Consider the following 22,526-nt stretch of genomic DNA (forward strand, 5'->3'; position numbering starts at 1 on the left):
TAAATAAATAAATTTATTAAGAAAAGAAAGAAAAAGGGAGTTGAGTGCCTAAGGTAGTAATTCTTCCTCCCCAAGACTTTGAGAGCAGGGTCCCACTGCCCTCTGACCTGAGCTACCCCTGCAGGTGTGGGAGGTCACAGTAAGATGATCCTGAGTTGAATGCCTCTGGTCAGAGATGAGTGCTATACGTGGGGTCAGAGGAGAACCTGTTCCCAACGCTGTTACTAACAGTGTGAATGTTAGTTTGAATTTTCATTGATCTCAGAGGTGGGCTTTGACCAGCTATGTGTTTTAAATGTTAACTTGAAATCACAGCCACATCGGTCATGACCATTGGCGTGATTACCTGGACGGTAACTTATTATCTGATGAAATCAGCACCTGAAGGATTTTTGTTCCTTCAGAACCTTCTTTTGTACTTCTGGAGTCCTAAGCTTTCTTAAAAAAACAAGTAACAACCTAAATGAGTTTCCCTCAGTAGTGTCACTCGGGTGGGTTCTTTCCTAATGCTTCATTATACTTATACAAATTGCAGGTTTTTAATAAGGCCTCCTATGTTCCCAGTCCTAGAAAATAAATAGAGTTGGATTCTCACATTCGAGTCATCTTGCCTTCTTTTTCATTTACGAGTATACCAAATACACCTATTTTTATTTGCAGAACATCTTCCTATTTTGGGGGGAGGGGAGTTCTTTTTTATTGAAGTATAGTTAATTTCTAATGTTGTGTTAGTTTCAAGTGAACGGCAAAGTGATTCAATTATATACATGTATCCTTTTTCAGATTATTTTCTGTTATAGGTTATTACAAGATACTGAGTATAGTTCCCTGTGCTATACAGTAGGTCCTTGTTGTTTATCTATTTCATATATAGTAGTGTGTATCTGTTCATCCCAAACTCCTAATTTATCACCCTCCCCACTAATCCCTTTGGTAACCATAAATTTGTTTTCTATATCTGTGAGTCTATTTCTGTTTTGTAAATAAATTCATTTCTATCATTTTTTTTTCAGATTCCACGTATATGTGATATCATATGAAATTTGTCTTTCTCTGTTAGCATCTTCCTTTCTTGATTCTAGACCCTATCAAATTCCAATGTGTACTGGAAGCCTCCTTGGTCTCTGGGCTTAGTTGGTCTTCAGCTCTCCCTCTATGCAAGAACTTTTAAAACGATCCCTTTGTTTTCTCATACTCTAATAGGTTCTCTTGAGCATGAAAGCAAATGATCAAAGTTTGATTCCAATTGCTTCTTGTGGTCTTAGGGTATTAAGGCGAAGTTGAAATTGAAACCTCAATCTTGTTTAATTGTCAAGCATTTTACTTGTAACTTCATTCTTTAAAGAAAAGGGAAAAAGCTGTGGGTTTGAAGGGTGTCTTGAGTGAATACGCTTTAGAGCCCCTCTGAGAATCTTCTAATCACAATACAGGCATCTCTTTGAAGTGTTCACTCCCCAGAGTCTATGGTTACCACATTCATGCCTCAAGGGGTGTGATGGAAATGTCCTGGTACCATCGGATTAATGAGCTTTCCCACATTTTTTACGGAACAAACTGCATGAGAGTGTGCGCCAAACAAACAAATTGTTAGGGCCTTTCAGTTATCTGTTGGTCACAACCGTTTTTTCTTCTCCCTTCCCTAGGCTGCAAGTCTGGCACAGAATTCCCCTAGATATCCCAGGGGTCACTGTGTTGCCCTGAACAGTTTTCTTTTACATAAGGATAAAGATATGAGAGGTATTAAGTTAAATCATATGGAATTGCCATTCTTGTAAAATACTGGCAGTTTCCTGAGGTTCAGTCTACTAGTTTTCCTCTGATAAACATTCTACCAAAAACAGCATTTTGAAAAAAAAGCATATTTGGTGCAAATCCACTGTGGGCTTATTTAAAACCGAAGCTTTGAGTTTTTCCAATCAGGAAACTTGCCCTCTAACTGCTTCCTTTTTATCTTTTTTTGAGGATCGGAGAAATAAGAAACAAACCCCTCTGATTCGGAGAAGCTCGAATATTTTGAGACCAAAGTGAAATAAGTAAAGTCCCTTGATCCCTGGGATAGAAGAATTGTTTTTTCTGCAAGTTATAAATGGGTGTTATAATGGAAAATGCTTTCAAACCTTAACCAGAGCATGCACTATAAATAAGAGAGGAGCGGAAGATTAATAAATCTGATAAAGCTGAGAAGGAAGAAAACTTAAAATAAGTAATGAGGACTGTCCCTTAGCGGGAACGTTAATACAGCCCTGAGTATATATATAGGAAAATCAAAGACTTGCAGAAGGCAGCGCAGACTAAGTCATAGCTATTAATGCGTACTTAACTCTCTTGCCTGGGAGATTTTATTAAATTCAGCAGCCAAGAAAATTGACCTCACTTTTTGTTTTTTTGTTTTTTTTCCTTTTTTGGGTTGGATCCTTGCTCACGTCACACAAATGAATAGAGCTGACAATTTACTGGTTCATCAGTGAAACAATATTACATTATGAAGATGTAAGGAAAAAATCCTACGCTAACGTTGTTGCAGTTTGAAAGGTAAGCTGTTCCCTATAAGATTAGGAGACATTAATGTTCCTTTAAAACTTACAGAATATAATGCCATGTGTTATATGCTAAAGAGTTAAGTGGCCTCTTGACATCTTTGACTGTCCCCCGTGGTCCTGGCAAGGATTTCATTAGTATGTCAAGAGGCTCCCATGTTTCCCTCATTCTGTCTTTTAAAATGCAAAAACGTCATTTCGAAGCTTTTCACGCGTTTTATTTTATGGGATATTCTGACAAATGGGACTTTATGGAGTGTGTGTTGCAATGATCATGTGATTCTCTCTGAAAAGTTTTACTCTTGTTTCTATGAATTCCCTGTATTGGCCACTAAGCCATGGTTGTCAGGGTCGGACTATTTCTTAATTCTTGTCTTTTGCTGATGTGCAAGAAGTAAAATATTGTGGTTCTTTCCGCCTTGTCCTGTACTTAAGACAGAAAGCCGTCTCTTCTCAGTTCTACCTTCCGTGAACTTACTAAAAGTTCTTGGCATGCTGTCAGTTACCAATTGGATGCCTAGTTCTTTCCAAATATATCTAAATGTTGTCTCCTTCACTCCGTTTTTGAAGGAAAGTCACCTAGTGCCTACTTTTCTAGGCTATCATCAATTACTTAATTGGTCTCCTGAACCCAGGTCCTCCCCTTAGACCTGTGAACCCCTTGGTAATGACTGTCATATGAGGATCACAGTATAGAGGGGCTCTTAAATTGGAAGGTCTGTGCTTCCATCAGACTTTCAAACAGGTTCACAGCTCAGGAAAGGAGGCAAACCACTGCCCTGCATGGTTAGCTCCTGCAAGGCGGATCGGTGAGTCATCCATTACCCTCTTCCCGCATCTGCTGCAGTACCAGAGGCAGAGCAAGGGTGCAGGAAATCATGCTCTCCATCCTGCCTGGTATTGAACCCTCTGGAGTCAGTCGGATTTTCTGAACAGCATTCAGCAGATTCCTGCTTCCATGCAGAAAATAGCATTTCAGAATGGAATTACCTTTTTCATGACACCCAAGTTGCTTCGCTTGCAAACTGGGAATAATTTAGGCAATGGGAGAGTACTTTTCCATGTGCCGAGTGGGTTGAAATGAGTCTGGTGTTTTCTCTGCTCCTTCAGGTCCAATGATCATGTAATGGAGTTCTGGCCCCAGATCATTCAGTTACATGATTCTGGGATGTCACCTGTTGTCTTGTGTAACATTGGTTTAGTTTTAATTATTGGTGATACTTCAGTCTGTGCTTTTTCAAAACTGCAGGTGTGCCCTGCTTTAAGAAAACTGGAAATTGCCTCAAATGCATGCTTACGATGGATGCTTTTGCATGAAGGAGCGAGTGTTTGCACTCTGAAAATAGGTTGGCTTTATAAAATAACTTATCACAAGATTCCTTTAAATAACTAACTCTCTTAGAGCCTTTAAAATATGATTTGACTGAAAAAAATCGATGTCCACTCACTCAATTTTTCAACAACGCGCACCTGCTTTGTAATGTGAGGCAGGAGAAGGGGAAAAATCAAGCAACGAGGAATGAGGGTCTTAAGTGAGCTGAAGAGGAATTAATTTTAATTTAGAGAAGAATTTGCTTTTCTAGAGTTTCCCAAGGAAAACACCTTCACCTTTATCACCTCCAAAGTACATAAGAGAAAAAAAAAAAAGAGAAAAAAAAAAAGCAGGTCAATTTGAGTTTGGAAAAAATAAATCTACTTCTTCGGCAGGTCGCGTTCTGCATTATGCATGTGTGTAAAAGTGAGGTTTGCTTTGATCCTGACTATTAAAAGTTTATTTTTAAACTCAGACTGGGCAGGAATCCAGCGATGCTCTTTCCCCCTGTAGTACATCCTGGTTTCAGGTCCCTAGCCTGGCGGAATGCAACTAAGCAGCAGGAAATAGTTGAAAAGTGTGGACACTTGATGGGTGCTGAGCGGTTTTTTTTTTTCTTCCCTTCTTCCCCTCCATTTTTGAAATTCAAATTGAATGCAATTTTCAGCTCATTTGAGCCAGAATATACTGTGGCTGAGCTTCAGTGGCTCTTAAATTCAAACTCACAGGAGAAAACAGATATCATCTGTCACAGAGGGTGGGAGAGAGGACAGTCCTGCATTTTATTCATGGGAGACGCAGCTCTAGTAACTAATTCAAACCCTTCTGACTAATCGACTCATCATTCACCAGCAAACTTATCAACTAATCAATGAAACCTTGAAGACACCCGTCTTAGGAGGTCTGGGAGCAGTTTCCCCCTCCCTGTAAAGAAGATAATTGTTCAAGTCTATTTTTGTATCGTTGGGATTTTAATACCTTTTTTGCAAACTGAGACAGAAGATCATGGCAATCTTTTCTGCTGCCCTTCCTGACTATTTTTATTCTTTCCATCTTTAATGTCTTTGTCAATGCTATTTATTTATGACTGAGAATTAGCAGAAAGCTTACTGCTGGCAAAGTGTGGCCAAAATTTTTAGTTTTTTTTTCTTTACTAAACAGACTGCCTGAAAAATATTCTTCTTGGGGCAAATGTTTAAGTATCAATTAAAAGAGAAAGATACACTTATTTACAGGGTGGCTGTTTCAGGATGGCTTGAGAATGCCTCTCGGGAAACTTCTGCCACTGGGTGTGTGCCCAGGGAATCCAAATGGATTTGGACACAGGATAATCTGACATCTCTCCTCTGATTTCGGAAAGGATGTGATAAAGCAATTCTGGTTCTGAAATGTAGCTTTTATGCTTTACCACTGGTGCTTATCTTTGACTGTTTTAGTGTTAGCTAAAATTTCCATGGGAACACGAAGGCCATTAGCTTTCTCTTGCTTTTGTTGTTGTTGAGGTTCATGAGAGACAAGTTAATTATGATGCTATTTCAAAGTAAGTAGGAGGAAAACAATTAGATCTCTAAATACTATCATTTCTAATGAAGTTAGTTCATAGCCCTCAAACTTGGAGTTTAAAAATGTTTTGCAGTAAGTGTATGATCAAGCCACATATATTTATACTCACACCTGCGTGCAAGCACATGTGTGTGTGTGTGTGTGTGTGTGTGTATGTGTGTTTTACATGTCCCCAAGGTCTCCAAGAATGTGACAGCAGGAATTTCTGGTCATTTTTACATTAATAAAGGCATCGACCACTTTACCCTGTTAGTAGCGATGTGCTTATGCTTTAGGTTTCTGATAGAAGGCATTTATTTCACTTCCTTTATAAGAAAGAAGATCCTGAATTTTTAACCTGTTTTCTCACTATTATACCCTAATATAACTACCAGGACTATATTGTTATTTCTTTCTCTAAGAAACCAAAAACCTACCTTGACAGGGAATCCAAATTTTTAGATAACTATTAAATTAGTTAATAGAATTTGTTTTTCCCCTAAAATATCTGATCTCTTCAATTTACAAGTATTATAATTACTGAGTGCTTACTATGTGCCAGACATTCATTGGGCTAAGATTTGCAAATATAAGATGGTAGTTCTCTAGCCTAAGTGAGGTAAGACATTGGAGATGGAATTTCAGCCTCCACTGGCTGGGAGAAGAGGCTTGTAAAGGTACCCAGGTTCTCAAATGATTCTCAAATATGCAGTCCCCTCCTTTTCCTCGGTTGATAATCACTGGTATAAAACAAATATGATCTAATTTGGAGGTGGGAGAAAGGATGGTACTCAAAATAGTCAGTGAAAAAGATAATAAAGTATGCACACTGGGGTGCTAAATGTACAGTGTTCCTTAAAAATGTTTACTGCATTGGGCAAGGGAAGGACCAGAGGGATGCTGTCATCCTGCACTGTAGGATGGGTAGCCCAGGGGTCCGTGGAAGAAGCAAGGAGGACCAGTTCAGGAGGGAGGCAAAGCTGGAGTCAAAGGGAGGACGCTTGAGGGAGGGGGCTCTTTGGTGTGCGAGAGGCTGCTCATCCCAAGAGAACTGAGCGTAAAATTTCTAGGAATTTTGTGAGCCAGTTTTTCATGAAATATTATGAAAAATTAAATTATATAAACTTACAGTAAAGCAATTATCTTAAAAATAAAAGTAATAAATACTCAGAACTTACCGCTCCCTAATCATTTCCCCCCCGTATTGCTATTCCCTATGCTCTTGAGATCTGCCTGTTGTACCTGGATGGTGAAAATACTATCTAATGGTGCATATTTCTTCCCAACTCCATACTCCATGATGTCATGTTGGTGGCTTGGAATCAGCCATGATGTGAATATTTATATTGACGAATGCTAAAAATTGGGGCTTTTTTCCTCTCATTGGAGAGCCAGTTCTTAAAATTCCCCAGACAACATTGAGGGTGGGGATGGGGGCTAAAGAACTGGGAAGTGTTGAGTGGAAAAAAATGTCAGAAGGTTGGATTACATAAGGAGAATGGTTTCATCTCCATGGAGAGCAGGGCATTAAATTAGCCAAATGGTTTGTGGGTGATTTAGAAATCATTGGGAGCTATTGACTAGTTTTAATACTTTTTATTATTATTATAGCATATGTTCACTCTGGCAAATTTGGAAAATAGAATCATAGCTTACATCTCTATAATGCTTTCTATGTGCCCCACACTTTTTAAGTGCTTTAAATATAATAAATCATGAAATCCTGGAAACAGCCTTATAAAGTAGTTGCTATTATCCCATTTTAAAGAAGGGGGAATTGAGGTACAGAGATGTTCAGAAGTTTGGCCAAATACAGGAGCTTTGATTTGAGGGCAGACGCCCCCATCTTGGAGTTTGCTTTGCTGTACTGCTACTTGATGGAGCAAATGACTACCAGCATAACTCTGCCACCTGGAGCATCTCTGAGAAACTGGACCAAGAGTGGGATCCTTTAGGAGGGAGACGGGGACTCTTTTAGTTGTAGACAGTTAGGATTTGAGCTGTAGGGAATCTGAGGCATGAGGCTCCCATAGCAAATCAGCCTGGAAAAGGAGTGATACCCGAGCCAGAGACAGACAGCCCTTGTGTGTGGTCGTGAGAAAAAGTTGGTCATTACAGGGATGAAGCATAGAAAGAAGAGCCTTAAGGAAAACTAAACTTCAGGAAGAAAAACAAGAAAAAGAGGCAGTGAATGAGAGAATGAACAAAGTAGAAAGGGAGGGGGAGGATGAGAGGCATAAAGGACAGTGTCATGAAGATAAGGAAGGAGCATTTGGGGAGGAAGTAGTGAATTAACAGTGCCAAGGGCTTCAGTGAGATTTTATAATGGTGACCATATAATTTATTGTGCAAATTGAATGGCTTTGTGAGTGAAGCAGGGAGTACTACTGATAATCAGACCAGAGACAGAAATGACCAGCAAACAGTGACGTATGGTCAGGCTAAGCTTTCAGATACACAGAACTGGCAGATTTCTAAGAGTTCATGATGGTCGAGAAAGGATTCTCTTTAACCAGCCTTTACTGAGCATCTACCATGAGGACTGCTAGGGTCTGAGGATAAAGAGACATATGGCAAAGTTAAAAAATATTTTGTGGAGGGAAAAAGACAGAAGCATAATCCATGCCTACCCAGTAGTCACTCTAAACAGTTTATTAATAGCTTTTTCTATGAATTCCGATGTTTATAGAGATACTGATCTAACTAGTTTCGTTTTCAATGAAAAAATGCAACCATGCCACATATAGGTCTTCTGTTTACTTGTTAACATATGTACTATTTTCACGAGTATGTATTTAGTACCCCCTTAGATGGACATATCATAACATATATGACCATTCCCTTAGTGATACGCATTTAACCCTTTTACCATTTTTTGTTTCCAGTAATGCTATGTAATTTTTTTTATTCTTGTGTTTTTATTCCTATAGAATAGATATCTAAATTAGGATTGCTGAGCCAAAGTGTATCTACCTTTTCAATTTCATAAGAAACTGTCAGTGGATCATTAAAAAGTTACATAAATTATATATATACAACTTATACAATGTTATAAACCGCTATAAACATTGTATAAATGTACACATCTACCAGCATTGTATGACTATCCATTTCCTGGTTAGCCATGGTTCTATCAGACTTTCAAATTTTTTGCCAATTTACTATTGGGAAAAGTGGTGTCTTAGAGTTATTTCAACTTGCATTTTAAAAATTATGAATGAAGTCAAGCATCTGTTATGATTTTTATTGGTCATTTGTATCTTTTTTAGTGAATTTGCATGTTCATATTCTCTTGGCAATTATTTCTATTGAAATCATCATCATTTTCCTTCTTTGTTGTCACTGCTTGCACACTAAGAATATTAACCCCTTTTCTCTTAAATGTGTCACAAAAATCTTTCCCTGTTTTATTTTACCTTTTTATTTTGCTTTTGATGCTCTTTCAACTAGGAGAAGTAGTCAAGTATGTTTATTTTGATTTTTTTTGTAGCTTCGTCTAGCTTAGATTGGATCCTTCTCCAAAAGAAAGAAAAGCAATATTTATTTTATTCTAAATCTTTTATATATTTTTCAGTGTGATTCTGGAGCCCTGTGCTCATAGACTAGTTGAAAAGACGGCTGCGGAGAATGGGTATTTCCATGTCATTCGGTTGGTGCTCTGGGGGATGCCCAAGTGTCATGGGGCCCCAGAAGTGAGCTGTTAGGACATTGGGCAGAGGGGAAGGAGAGGTGTGGCTGGGCTTCCAGAGGGGTTGATATCTAAGCTGAACCCTTAAGACTGAGGCAGCAGGGGTGGGAGGGTTTCCAGCTGAGGGAAATGACAAGCCAAAGAAACTCAAAAACTTTGAAAAGTCAGGAGGCTCTACAGAGCAGGGAAAGAGAGACCCCGTGGTTTCTCAGGGTGGGTCAAGGGAAAGCATTTTCAATATGAGGGGAGAAGTGTTCTCTTGAATTCTTTAAAATTTCCACAAAGAACAGTTATTACTTTTATGAGAAAAAGGAATTTTAAGCTGAAGGAAAGGAAACTCTAAGAGTGGGATTAAACAAACTAAATAATAAATCAATAAAGATAAGGAGCCCCTCCCCCCAGAAGTATTAGGGATGGGACAAAGCCAGAGAGGGATCCTTGTTTGAAGATTAAAAGTATCGTACATGTCCTCCTTGATCTCTTTGTGCCTTACTTTGGGACCAGCTGGTGACAGGTACCTCCTAACTGAACTTGGCCTCCAACCTCTCAACCTTCAAGCCTCCCTGCGGGCCACTCTAGAATACGATCCTATTATCTATAACGAGGTCCTTCCTGACTAACTGGGCAGTTGAAATCTCCACAGCATTATCCCATACACACTTCTAGTCCTATTACACCGTTGTGTTTTTCCGATCTTCACTTTAAAAAGCATAACTGCATTTCACAATATATACAAATATCACATCATTATGTTGTACACCTGGAACTAGTATAATGTTCTATTATCAAAGATATCTCAAAAGAAAAAAAAAGCGTAACTACTTGTGTGCTCCACCCACATGCTTCACACTTGCAGTTCCTTCTATTTGGGTTGCCCTCCGTCACTCTTTGTCAGGCCTATTGAGATCCCACTTATTCTTCAAGGCTCAGCCTAAACTTCACCTCCTCCCTGCAGCCTTCCCAGACCTCTTCAGCTAGAAGAACTCTGGATATTGAAATGTGTACTGGTACCATTTAAGACTCATCCTCAAACAACAAACTATAGTGATATAGTCCTCCATGTTCCTAACTAGATGAAAATTTCCAGAAGGGCAAGAACCATGTCTTACGTTTCTTGGCAGTTCTCAGGGCTTTAACATGGTGAAGTTCCATCCTCCCTAAAAAAAGACTGGAAGACCAAGCTCATCTGTAGAAACAGACCCATGGACCACAAAGGCAAGGACAGATGAGGGGTGAGAGTGCCCACTGAATAAATAGTCAGAATGTCAAGTCATTTCCTGAAGATAGGGGTTAGGAGCTTGAGGAGAGAGTAATTCTAAATAAACCTCCGAAGGAAGTGAGCCTGGGAATGCACAGGGGACAAGCAAATGGATTACCTCGTATTCTTGGTGGACGGCCAAGTTGAAGGTAGACAGAGTGAACAGCTAATGAGTCACATTCACATCTTCCTTCACCTTTGGTGACCAAAGAGTGATATGCTAACAGAACAGACCTGAGAATATCTAAAGCAGAAAGAAAGAGGTGAGAAGAGAGTTTTAAAGATGCAGGAGAAAAAGGATGCTTGCTCCAAGGGAGAAGTGAGTCAGAGAGAGGTTCTTCAGAGGGGATGTGAGTCAGAAAGGAAGATTACATAATAAACTTGGCAGTGTGTTGTGAGTGAAGACAGTGGTGAGAATGTCGACCCTGGACTTGGAGAGGAAAGATGTCCAAGGAAGCCACGTGGCGCCTAATAATTTGAGTGAGGTCCAGGTGACATGTGTGGGTGGGGAGGTGTTGGGGGATGGGACGCAGTTTCTCAGAGGACATTGGGAGGATGAGGGCGTAACAGGCGAGGCTTGGACAGAGATCACAGATTTAACACCTTCACGGTTGAATAGCAGCCCCAGTCGGGAAGCGGGCTGGGAGATCTGGTGTAATCTTCTCGTTTGGCCTTTAGGAAAAAATGTCTAAAACGCTTCATGTCATCTCCCAGGCCCCCCACGGTCCGCTCTCTGCCTGCCTTTCAGGCCTCGTCACCTGCCTCTCTGTTCTTTCTCTAAACTCCAGCCAAGCCAATCTCCAGTCTATCCCCTAAGCCTTATGTCCTTTCTCATTCACACCTACGGTTCTCTCTGGAATAGTCTTCTCTTCTTCGCCTAACTCCTCCTCAAACCCTAGGTCTCAGCCTGAAAGCATCCTTAAAGCATCTTGCCTTCCCCTTTCTCTACACACTAAGTAAAGCCTTCCAAGCACTTCTTTCCTATTTCTTAACATTTGTGGGACACATTGTTATTTCTTGACTGTCTTCTAGACTGTGAGCTCTATTCAGTCTCATGTTCTAGCACTGTACCAGTCACAGAGTAGTTGCCCAGTAAACATCTCTTGAGTGAGTGAAGGAAGGAAGAAATATACCTTTAAGTGACAAATTTCCACCACCAATCGTTGACCAAGTCCACCATGTGTCTTCTGAAACTAAGTACAATCAGATTTGATTCCAGTGTGACTTGAACATTCCTATGCAGATTTGGGAGACCGGGGGTTAATTTTTTCCTAATATTTTAACCATTTCTCAGTGTACATTTCAGTGGCATTAAGTCTGTTCACATTGTTGTGTAGCCATCATCACTACCACCCATCCCTAGTACTTTTCATCATCTCAAACTGTAAAACTCTGTATTCATTAAACAATAATTCCCCATTATTCCCCAAACCCACCTCCCCCCAGCCCCTAGCATTCACCATTCTACTCTCTGACCCTATGAATTTGATTACTCTAAATACCTCATGTAAGTGGAATCGTATGACATCACCTGACTTATTTCATTCAGCATAATGTTTTCGGAGTTCATCCAGGTTGTATCATGTATCAGAATGCTACTCCTTTTAAAACTGAATAATATTGCATTGTATGTCTGCATCACATTTTATTTTTCCATTCATTCATTGATGGACATTTGGGTTGTTTTCACAGGAGAACAGTTTTTTGTTTTGTCTTGTTTTTTGTCCACGTGGCATGCGGGATCTTAGTTTCCCGACGAGGGATCGAACCTGTGCCCCCTGCAGTGGAAGTGAGGAGTCTTAACCACTGGACTGCCGGGGAAGTCCCAGGAGGACAGTGTTTTAAATCTTGAGATGCATCATCTATCATGTAATCTAGTAGCCTGGGGGATGGTCAGTGGTGCAGAAGATAGTGTTTTCAAGCAGGGGAGGAAGGATAGATATTAAAGAATCATCAAAGTACATGGCAAAGTTAACAAAAATACCCAAGAACATGGAGATTTGAACAGGAGGGAGAGGAAATGTTTCAGTTGGACCATAGCAGCCTTGATATGAAGTGAGTGATGAAGATGAATGCCATAAATTTCAAATGATAGTAAATATTGAGAAGTAGATTTGAGAGAGATTCATTTTTTCCCTCTTCCTTGTTATCAAGATGGAGGAACAGGATGAATGCAAAGGGGCAGAAAAAAATGAGGCTTCATTTGAGAGGAGAAACTGGGGGAAAGAGGTGAGAGAAAGATGGAAGATAAAGGGGAATTTGGCCAGAGTGTAATGGCATTCCACAGGGCACAGGGGCAAGATGTAATGGTGAAGGAGAGCAAATCAAGTCTTAATTCAAAGCCATCCTACAATCTTCATTTAGGAAGGAGATCAGTGAATATATTCTAGTTAATGACAGTCTGAAGATAGTGATTCCACAGCCACCATTAGGCACCAATCTCTCATGTTCAAGGCTTTCTTCTTTTCAACCAGACTAGTTCAGAAATCTTTTCTTCTTGACTTTTCAGTAGCTGGAAAAGAATTATTCGTACTCATTCCATCAAAATCCCTCACATGCCTGAATTCTTTCTCAGTTCAAGATCAGAACTGGATTAAACTCTTTTCCCTTAACAACATCTTAGTTACAGTTTTCTAAGCCTTTAATGCCCTTTGAATTGTCTGCTCTAAGTTCTCTTGGGTAAAACTGTAGTCGGCCCTCTGTATGCACGGGTTTTGCATCCGTGGATTCAGCCAACTGAAGATCAAAAATATTCCAAAAAATTCCAGAAAGTTCCCAAAAGCATAACTTGAACTTGCTGCACACCAGCAACTATTCAAATAGCATTCACTGTGTATTTGCAACTATTTACATAGCATTTACATTGTATTAGGTATTATAAGTAATCTAGAGATGATTTAAAGTATACGGAAGGATGTGCGTAGGTTTTATGCAAATACTATGCCATTATATATGTGTGTGTGTGTGTGTATTTATGTATATTTTATATAAGGGACTTGGTATCCTCAGGGGTCCTGGAGCCAATCCCCTGCAGATACTGAGGGACAGCTGTACACCAGTGGGAATAGCCAGGTTTTTCTCGTATCCTGTTTGAAGCTAGTGTTCTCCTTAATTATCTGGTAGGGCCACCTCATGGTGCCGGTACCCAGTGTAGCACTGGCCTTGCGGTGGAGTGAGAGGGCGTCATACTTCTGAAAGCAGCCTGATGAGAAGGAACCCATTGTGTGCCGTGCCCATCAAGCTCAACCTCTCAGCCTAGAGGCAGAGCAAGGAACTCTCTGAGATATTGTTGGCCCTGAGACTGTATTACCTTTCTGGAAGTGTTATCTTTTTCTTTCTGCTTCAGAAGTCCAGCTCCTTGGTCCATTTCAAGTTGCCTTTGATCTTTAACAGCTGCTCCTCAGCCCTTTGAATCCATCCTTCGGGAGAATCTCACTGGTCCCTTTGCAGAGCCCCCTCAGGCCAAGAATACCTCCCTCACTTTGTTTCTACTTAACCCTTGCCCTTCATGGGGGTGAGGGGCCCGGTCCCCTGTAGTCTGTTATTACTCGCAGGTGATTAGCAGGTGGCTTCTCAGCGAAAAGAAACATTGCCCCAGGCGCCGCGCTCCCATAGGCTCTTGCCATTTTGCTACAAAAGAGAAAAATCGAGCCTTTGAAGGGTGTATATACACTATTCATGTCCTTAGAAAGAGAGGAATGTCTATAAAATTTCAGGAACAGTATTAGATTTTACTCAGTTATCAGAGGGCAGAACTATTGGGTTACGGCTCAGATTGCTTTTGGAATTAAAGAGAAGCAGTTGCCACAGCTAAGCATCTCATCTTTTCGTAAAAGCTTTTTTGAGAGTTTCTCTCTAGACACTAGTCCCCCCAGCCAGTTGTATTCCGGTAAGACAGAGTGTCCATGAGATATAGTAATGGGGGCTGTGTTGAGCTATTCTTCTTGCAGGGGGAGCTAGCTTAGTGACAGCGTGCTGTGTCCACTACTCATTTGATCAGATGAAAGCTCCCATCTCTACCTCAGTCCTCCAGGCTTTTTTGTCACCTACACTGCTACCTTCAGATCCCCCGGGGGAAATATTATATGCTTGTTTCAACATATTGAGCTACTGTCCCCAGCATTAAGTGAAACATTATACTTTTTTCTCCCCCCCCCACCGGATTTCTAAACTATTGCTGCCAGCGCAGTGTCCCACTCAGACTACCCCCGCCAAATCAGTCAATCAGTAAGTAACCAGTTCATTTTCCTGAATTTTAAATGTCTAGTTTCTCTCCTATTATATTCAGTTGAAAAATCAAATTAAAAGCCCAACAGAACTTCCTCCCCTCCCTTCCTCTGCCACATTAACATGACCAAACCATTCAATATTTGGATTCAAGGTGTGTTAGAGCCACAAGAACCTACATGGAGTGATTTTTTTCCCCATGGGTATTCTCAGTATTCCTGGGAGGGAGGTTGGCTGTGTTGCCATAGCCAGTTGTGTAGCAGAAAAGGCCAGAGACGAATCCTCTACCTCCTCGGGTTCTTTGCCTCTGGATTGGATTCTCTACTCAGTTATGAACGTGCGACGTGTCCCTCAGAGAATCTGGCCGAGTTCATCTGTACTGGTGTTTCCCAAATGTGCTCAGACCTGCTGTAGCAGAGCCTCCAGGCTAGGAGGCTGGCATGCTGTGTTTTAACAAGTGCCTGAGGTGCTTCTTTGGGTCTGGCCAGGCTGGGAAACACTGGCCCATTCGTTCCTGCTTCTGGCTGGCAGAGGTGCACCGGATCTTGGGGTTGTCTGGGGGAGTGGGGAGTTCTTTGTGTGGCCTTTGGCTCTTGCCTGGCTCAGACTTTTTTGTCCTAAGGAGATCATGAACACTGAACAGCAGGCTTATTTTGAAGGAACCAGGAAAAGAGGGAGTCTGTTTAAAAATAAAACAAAACAAAACAAAAAAAAACCCAACCCAAAACAAAAACTGAAGGGTGTGTGCTCTTTTATTTGAGAATAACCTTAGGAGGTATAAAGTTGAAATACTCCTCGGGGCGACTGCCGCTGTATTGCTTGTCTCAACATGTTTTATATGACAACAGTAATAAAGGCTGTTTCGCCATCCTGTTTAAGTCACCAGACCAAGTGGATTCTTTGTTTCCCTGCGTGAGAACGGCATGTGGTTCCCATTCCCTGATACAGTGGCTTAGAAAAGTGACCTGTTGTGATGACCTGGAAACCTTGTTGAGTATAATCCCCTAGATAGTGGGAGATGATAGAGAAGAGAATCCGGAAGCCTTGGGGTGTGCTGCAGAGAGCTGCTGGATGTAAATATACATAAGGAAGACAGTGCGCTTTTATTACCTATTGAGTAAGGCAGGCCAGGGGCTGAGGAACAATTGAAAACAGTATCTTGGGTCCATAATTGAGTTTTAGATGTTCTTACCTTACCCTATGTTGCTCTGCTGTTTGTCCAAGTCACATTTCTGCCCTGCCATAAATAAACCCAGACTGGGGCTGCAAACAATATCAACAACCACCAAAAAGCCATGCCACTAACCTTTTGTATTCTCGCACCACTCTTTGGATTGCTATGGCAACAATCATTTTAATTATGGAGGGCCCAAGTGATAACTTGTCTATCAGATGTGCTCCCTTTTCCCTGTGGACAGAACTCTGATTGGAGAGAAGCTTTGTACGTGGATTTTGCTTCTAGGCTAGATTTTATTATCGGCTCTAACAGACAGCGCTTTTGCTCATGGAATGAACCAGAGGAAGCTGAAGTCCTGGCTGAAGGGGCTACTGGACAGAGGCCCTCGTGGAGATGAACTGGACCTTTCTGTCCCAGAGGCAGCCTGACCCGCTCATCCCTTGTGAACTGAAGAACCAAACGAGCCATTGCTCTCAAGGGCAGCTTTTGGCTTCCCCTTTCGACCAGTGGAAATCCACATGTTAGGATAGAGACTTGCATGAAGTATCATCTGGTAATCATCTTTGACAATGTTCAGGATTGTGCTGGAGGGGGCAAACAAGTTATTCCATTGCAGTAGCGGTCTTGGAAATAAACAAATCACAGCAGATTTCCAATCAGAGCCATGGAGGGGAAAACTGCAGGAGAGAGCACATCACCCTTGGCATGTGCCCCCACCCCCCACCCTTTGTTTCTGGATCTGCTTGCCTGTTCCTTGAGTTTCTCTCCAGGATTGGAGAGGTACCACGCCATATCTAAATATTTCTGGGCTTCCTCATTCTGAAAGCTCTTGCAAAGCTGAATAATCTTCCCCCTAGGTAAACATAAATCATCGTCTACCTTCTTTGCTCCTTGAGTAAACCTTCTGATACATTCATTAATTATGGCCGCTGCCTGGTGGCACAGTGATGGCTGAGTCACTGCCGTGAGCACCTTTCCTGGAACGCCCCCACTTCTGACACTGAGCCTTAAAATCCAATTCAGCATTAAAGAGACTCTCTTCTCTGCGATGGACAGCCAGATGGTAGCAAGGAAAAGAAATACACCTGGAAAAGGCAGCATTAATGTGTTTGCAGGAGTGAGGGTGGGAGAGGGAAGATACATAGAACATTGTTGGAGCGATGCTGACCTTAAACATCATGCAACTGTTTCTAACCTCTGGCAGCCCCCGAAATAAGACCTTGATCCTCTGCTCAGTAGATCTGCTGCCAGATCTAGTCGAGTTAATCACCATCCCAGCTTTTGAAGGCCAGAATGCCCATGCAGAACAGTTTAGAAATAGACATCATGGTTCTGATTTCTAATCCTTTCCCACATTATTTAAAAAAAAAAAAAAAAAAAAAGTCCCAATTTTTGGTAAGTCTTGCTTAACTAATGATACAGTCTCTGTTGTGTTTGTTTTGCTTCCACATTCAGGAAGCTTTGCGGCTATGATTGTGATTTTGGAGTTTAGGCATGTTAATTAAGCCTTTGTATGAAAGCAGAAGGGTTCTGTTTCTTGTTTGTTGGTTTAATAAGATTTCGTGTTAAGAATGGCCCTGAGAATCTGTCAGAATTAGCATGGCTGTATATGTGTAGCTCAGCGCGTTGAGACCCTTGAAATGTCTGTTTTCAGGACATCAGCAGGGGGCTAATGAAAAGGCTTTGTTGATTTTAACGAATCGCAAGCCACTGTAGCCAAAATAAATATAATCTGCTTTTTGGATTAGTTGTCACAGATGATTTTACCTACTAACAGTGATTAAAGAACCCGAGTGGACCAGAGGCATAGCTGCTCTCCAGTGACTCTTGCTAAAATAGCAATAAACAGAAGTAAATAAAGACTTAGGGCATTAGTTATCTTTAATAAACAGTGACACCAAATATGTTGCGTGAGGGTGTGAAGGGGTGGGAGTGGCGGCTTAGGGAAGATAGGGTGTCAAATACCTGCCTGGCGCCCGCCCGATGGTTACAAAAACTCGAGTGTTGACTGCCCGTGTTCCTGTGTTGTAGTTGTATCTCATCAGGAAGTGGTTAGAAACCCAGAGAAACTCTCCTGGCTTCCCAGCCCCCTCTCCAAAGCCAATGCCATTCATCGCCATTCTGCTCTTGTCTTCCCGTGGACTCTGGGACCAGAGGTCGAAATCCTGAAACTATAGGATTAGAGTATGAAAATCAAGGAAGTGTTAATTACTTGTGTAATTATTAACCTTCTCGCTGCACTAACTGTACCCAGTTAATGAACAGAAGACTAGCATCTATCCTTCCCTGTATTTTACTACCTTGATGAAAAGAATAACTTGCCCCAGCTGGTAACCCTGATCCTCAGATGTCCCCAGAAAGGTCTGACTGTGTTTCCCTCATCACTGCTTCATTTTCACCTGAAGAAAAAAGGTTGTGGCTGAAACCCTCTTCGGTGGGATGTGTGAGTGCCAGCTGACAGATGCCTTTCGTAGGCAGAAAAACATCCGATGTAAACAGCTATGGTTTTTCCCTATTTTTATTCTTATCAAATGTTTTAAATCATGCTGTGGATACTTCATCACAGATGGCTAAGCAATTGACAAACAGAGCTTTTTTTTACCTTCTTCCTTCCTTGGAGGGTAGATATTATTGTGTTTGTTTTATAGATTCAGACACTGGTGTGCCCAAGGCCCACAGATGAGTCAGGGCAAGGCCCACCTATAGAGCCTTCCAGTACCCTGGGGTAACCCAGGTGTTAGCTGCACTGTTGACTGGCCAAAAGCACATGCCCCCTCACGATTCCAACGATCATAATCTTACCCACGATTAGACAGCTGCAAGAACCCATAGCTGTCATTTATTAAGTTCTTACCATGTGCCAGGCACTGTGCTCTGTGCTTTACAGATAACACGCTGATACCTTACAACAGTTCCATTTATCCATAAATATTTATTGAGCATCCCTAGTACCGGGCTCTGCAGTAGAGATATAGCAGGGAGTAAAATCGATACAAATTCCTGCCTGTGTGAAATTTTTATTCCTGTGAAAGGAGTTAAGACCATAAACACAAATACATTTAAAAAAAATATATTGTATTAGGGGATGGTTGGTTCTACAGAGAGAAAGCAGGGGAGTTGAGAGATGTTGCAGCCCCTCCTGAGGGCTTTGCTCTTACCTGGCAGAAGATGGGAAGCCCCAGGGGAGTTTTAGACAGAGGAATGAGAATCTGCCTTACATTTTCAAACTCTGAGAGATGGAAGCATTTCCTCATTTCACCAACGGAATGCAGAGTGCAGAGTCAATTCAGTTAAGTAGTTGCAAGAACTTACAGTGTGACTAAGACGCAGAGAGCATGCTGTGTCCTACTCCTCAGCACAAATACTGCCCACCGCTTCCTGATAGAAGACGTGCCTGGTGTCTATGCGATGTCTTTTCTACCATCAGATGGGAAAAATCTTGTCAACGTTATTATATGTATAATCTGGATTCGAAGTCATGAGTTGAGGGACCATTCTGGATCCCATTTGCATCTCTAAATTCAGTTTCCAAACAAGACAGCAGAATATGGTGAAATCTGTAAACTGGGTAAACTGCTCAAAGTCACAGAAGAAGGAAGTGTCAGATCTGGGATTTGAATCTAGTTCTGTTGCCCAACTCTGAATCTCATGCCCTGCTCACGTCATCCTGCTGCCTGTGTAGCATTTATAACCTCAGACACAAAGTTGCATTCAACATATACAGGAATGAGGTGTTGTACTCTGCTGGCCCTGGGTAGATGCCCGTAATTGTGACCTTTCTGTGCGGCTCCTTCTTTGAACCTCTTCTTCTGCAATCCAGGACAGATCTTTTTGGGATAGATTTCCAATTACCAGATGGGCGGCTATGGAAAGCCTGTAGCTGGGGAAAGCAGCAGTGTAATAAGTGACATAGGGTTGCATAAAAGTAGACACTTGAGGGCTGTTCCTAGATTTCATTTGTCTTCAGGAATTTCTTTTCCAAATCCTATAAACCACTGCTAAGTAATATCGATCTCACTGGATATCAGCAAAGATCTCTTCTTTCTTGGTGAATTTGAAAGGTAAATAGGCATCATTAAATATTCTAAACTAATTCTTTTTTTTAAACTTTTTATTTTATATTGGAGTATAGTTGATCAACAATGCCGTGTCAGTTTTAGGTGTACAGCAAAGTGCCTCAGCCATGCATATACACGTATCCACTCCCTTTCAAATTCCCCTCCCATCTAGGTTGTCAGATAATATAGAGTTCCCTGCGCTACACAGCAGGTCCTTGTTGGTTATCCATTTTAAATATAGCAGTGTGTACATGTCAATCTAAACTAATTCTTATGATGAATGCAAAAGGCCGTGGCTAGTCAGATGCAGGCACACAACTGTACATACAGATGAATGTACACACACATACACACTCACACGCAACCAGAATTCTCTGTTTTCTAGGTCTTCTGTGCAACTTTGGTCTGAGTTATCTTGATCAAATCTATTTGTAAGATTTAAATAACCATGCTCTTTTGTGTGAGGAGCCATGCCTTGCTGGGGGCAAGGCCAAATTCTTGACATGCCTTTTTTTTGGTGAGTTGCACATGTAGTTTTGCTTTATTTTTAAAATTTTTATTTTATATTGGAGTATAGTTGATTTACAACGTTGTGTTAGTTTCAGGTGTACAGCAAAGTGGTTCAGTTATACATATGTGTATATCTATTCTTTTTGAGATTCTTTTCCCATTTAGGTTATTACAGAATACCGAGTAGAGCTCCCTGTGCTATACAGTAGGTCCTTGTTGGTTACCTATTTTATATATAGTAGTGTGTATATGTCAATCCCAATCTCCCAATTTATCCCTTTCCCCTCACCTTTCCCCTTTGGTAACCTGGACATGCCTTTTAAAAGAAGACTTTACATCTAAAATCCTTAGAATTTTGATGGACTAAATAAACAATAGTTTTATAGCACAAGCACAGCATTGCTATTTTCCTTCTCTAAATAACCTTGGATTACGACCTTGTACTTTTTTTTTTACCCACAATGCACTGCTACAGGAATGAATGATATACAAATTCATCTTGCTTCCTGCAAGTTTTCCCCAAGTATATTTCTGAAGTCATCACACGCTCTGGTTCTACCTCTTTGTAGGATGTATGTGGCATCTGCCACCATCTCTGTGAATAATATAACAAGATACCGGTGAGACTCAGCCTTAGACTTATTAGAATAAAATTTAATACAGGCGCTCTCTTCATTTTCCATGGAAGTCTTACTTGGGTGTCTGGCATTTTGAAATAAGAGAAAGTAATTATCTTGTTATACAACCATACGCTGACAGGTGGGACGGGCACAAGGAAAAGCTCGATTCTGCTTAAAATTCAAATTAACACCCGGGTCAGCTTTGGCGTGGTACAGAAACATGATATTTCTCGTCCATGCAGGATGAGTTCGGGTGTGCAGTAGGAATTGCTCTTATCTGATTTCTAGAGAAGAGGCTAGGCTCTGTGATAGCCTATTTGTTTTCTCTCCTTGCATTTTTAAGAGAAGAATAAAAAGAATGTATTCTGTTTTAACAAGTTATTGAGAAAGCAGACTTTGTTTACTAGAAAACACTGTTAACCTAGCAACAGATTTAACCAACACTGGTTGGTGTTCAAATTTCCAAGCTGCTTTTCAACCTGAGCAGAGAGGTCTAGCTGTGTGATTGGTCTCCTCGCCAAAGCCTGGGAAATAGGGTATTTCTCAGTTCAAACCCAGAAATGCTGTTCCCATACTGATTGACATTGTGACAAACTGAAGGTAAAAGTATCGGGGATGACGTTTCCTTTACGGAGGGACAGAATACCATCCTTTGCTTATTAGCAGGTGACTTGGAATCGGCAAACCCTTGGCGCTTGGACAAGTAAGCACACAGCCCTCACACTTGTGATCTTCAGAGTTATGCCAAGCTAAGTTTCTTTCATTTCTTCAGTGGTTCGATACAAATGTTTTACTCTGACATGGAAACATTAGAGAAGAAAGTGAATTTACACCAGCTTATATTTGAAACAGAGAAAAAAATAGGTCACAGCTCATACCAGATATTTCATTATTATCATTAATATTGTTTGTGGTTTATGAAATGTTATATTATTCATTTGCTATTCATGATAAGTCTGTGATGGGGGGGATACAGCCTTCATTATCTTCATGTTACAGATGAATAAATTAAACCACAGTTTGATGGGTCTAAGATCACAGACCCTCCTCTGGTTTTCAGATTCCCTTTTCTTTTTTTCCCCAGATTTTCTTATTTGAAACATAGGACTTTAAAATCTATAACATTGAATTTTATAGATTTTTTTTTTTAGCCAACACTCTGCTTTATGGTATGTATTTATTTTATTTTAATTCAAATTACAATGGGCTTATCACAGAAATTTGAGTTATGGTGAGGTCCCTTAGATTGCTGTCATTTTTCAAAAATCTCCTAGTGAAAAATTTAAACAATAATAGAGACAAGAAGAAGACAGGAAGAGGGTTTGATGAAGTTTGAATGTCAGGAGTGAGATGAGCATATAGTTTGTGTGTGTCGAGAAGGGTGCACAGTCTAGAACTGTGGGGAGGAAAATATGAACTTAGATTTACTCTTACAAATAGGTGACAATGGCAGTCTCATTTTGTTATTCATCAAGATATAAAGTTGAGGTAGAATGAGATGATAGAGACAGCAAGGTTTCCCTTCAAAGGGGCAGTGGTTTTCCAAACTCTGTGTACACATAGGTGATTACATTCATTAGTACATTTAAAATTAGTA

General features: G+C 40.8%; 1 protein-coding gene across 1 annotated transcript in view; it reads left to right on the forward strand.

The window, feature by feature from the left end:
- The first annotated feature begins 2,443 nt into the window (after window positions 1-2,443).
- ESRRG (estrogen related receptor gamma) overlaps window positions 2,444-22,526 on the forward strand; it is a 435,178-nt gene continuing 415,095 nt past the window's right edge. The window contains exon 1 of the mRNA XM_057544245.1: window positions 2,444-2,532. The gene's annotated coding sequence lies outside the window, so the exon portion shown is untranslated. The remainder of the gene's footprint in view (window positions 2,533-22,526) is intronic.

Source organism: Balaenoptera acutorostrata, chromosome 1 (assembly GCF_949987535.1).
Source record: "Balaenoptera acutorostrata chromosome 1, mBalAcu1.1, whole genome shotgun sequence".
Lineage (NCBI taxonomy): Eukaryota > Metazoa > Chordata > Mammalia > Artiodactyla > Balaenopteridae > Balaenoptera > Balaenoptera acutorostrata.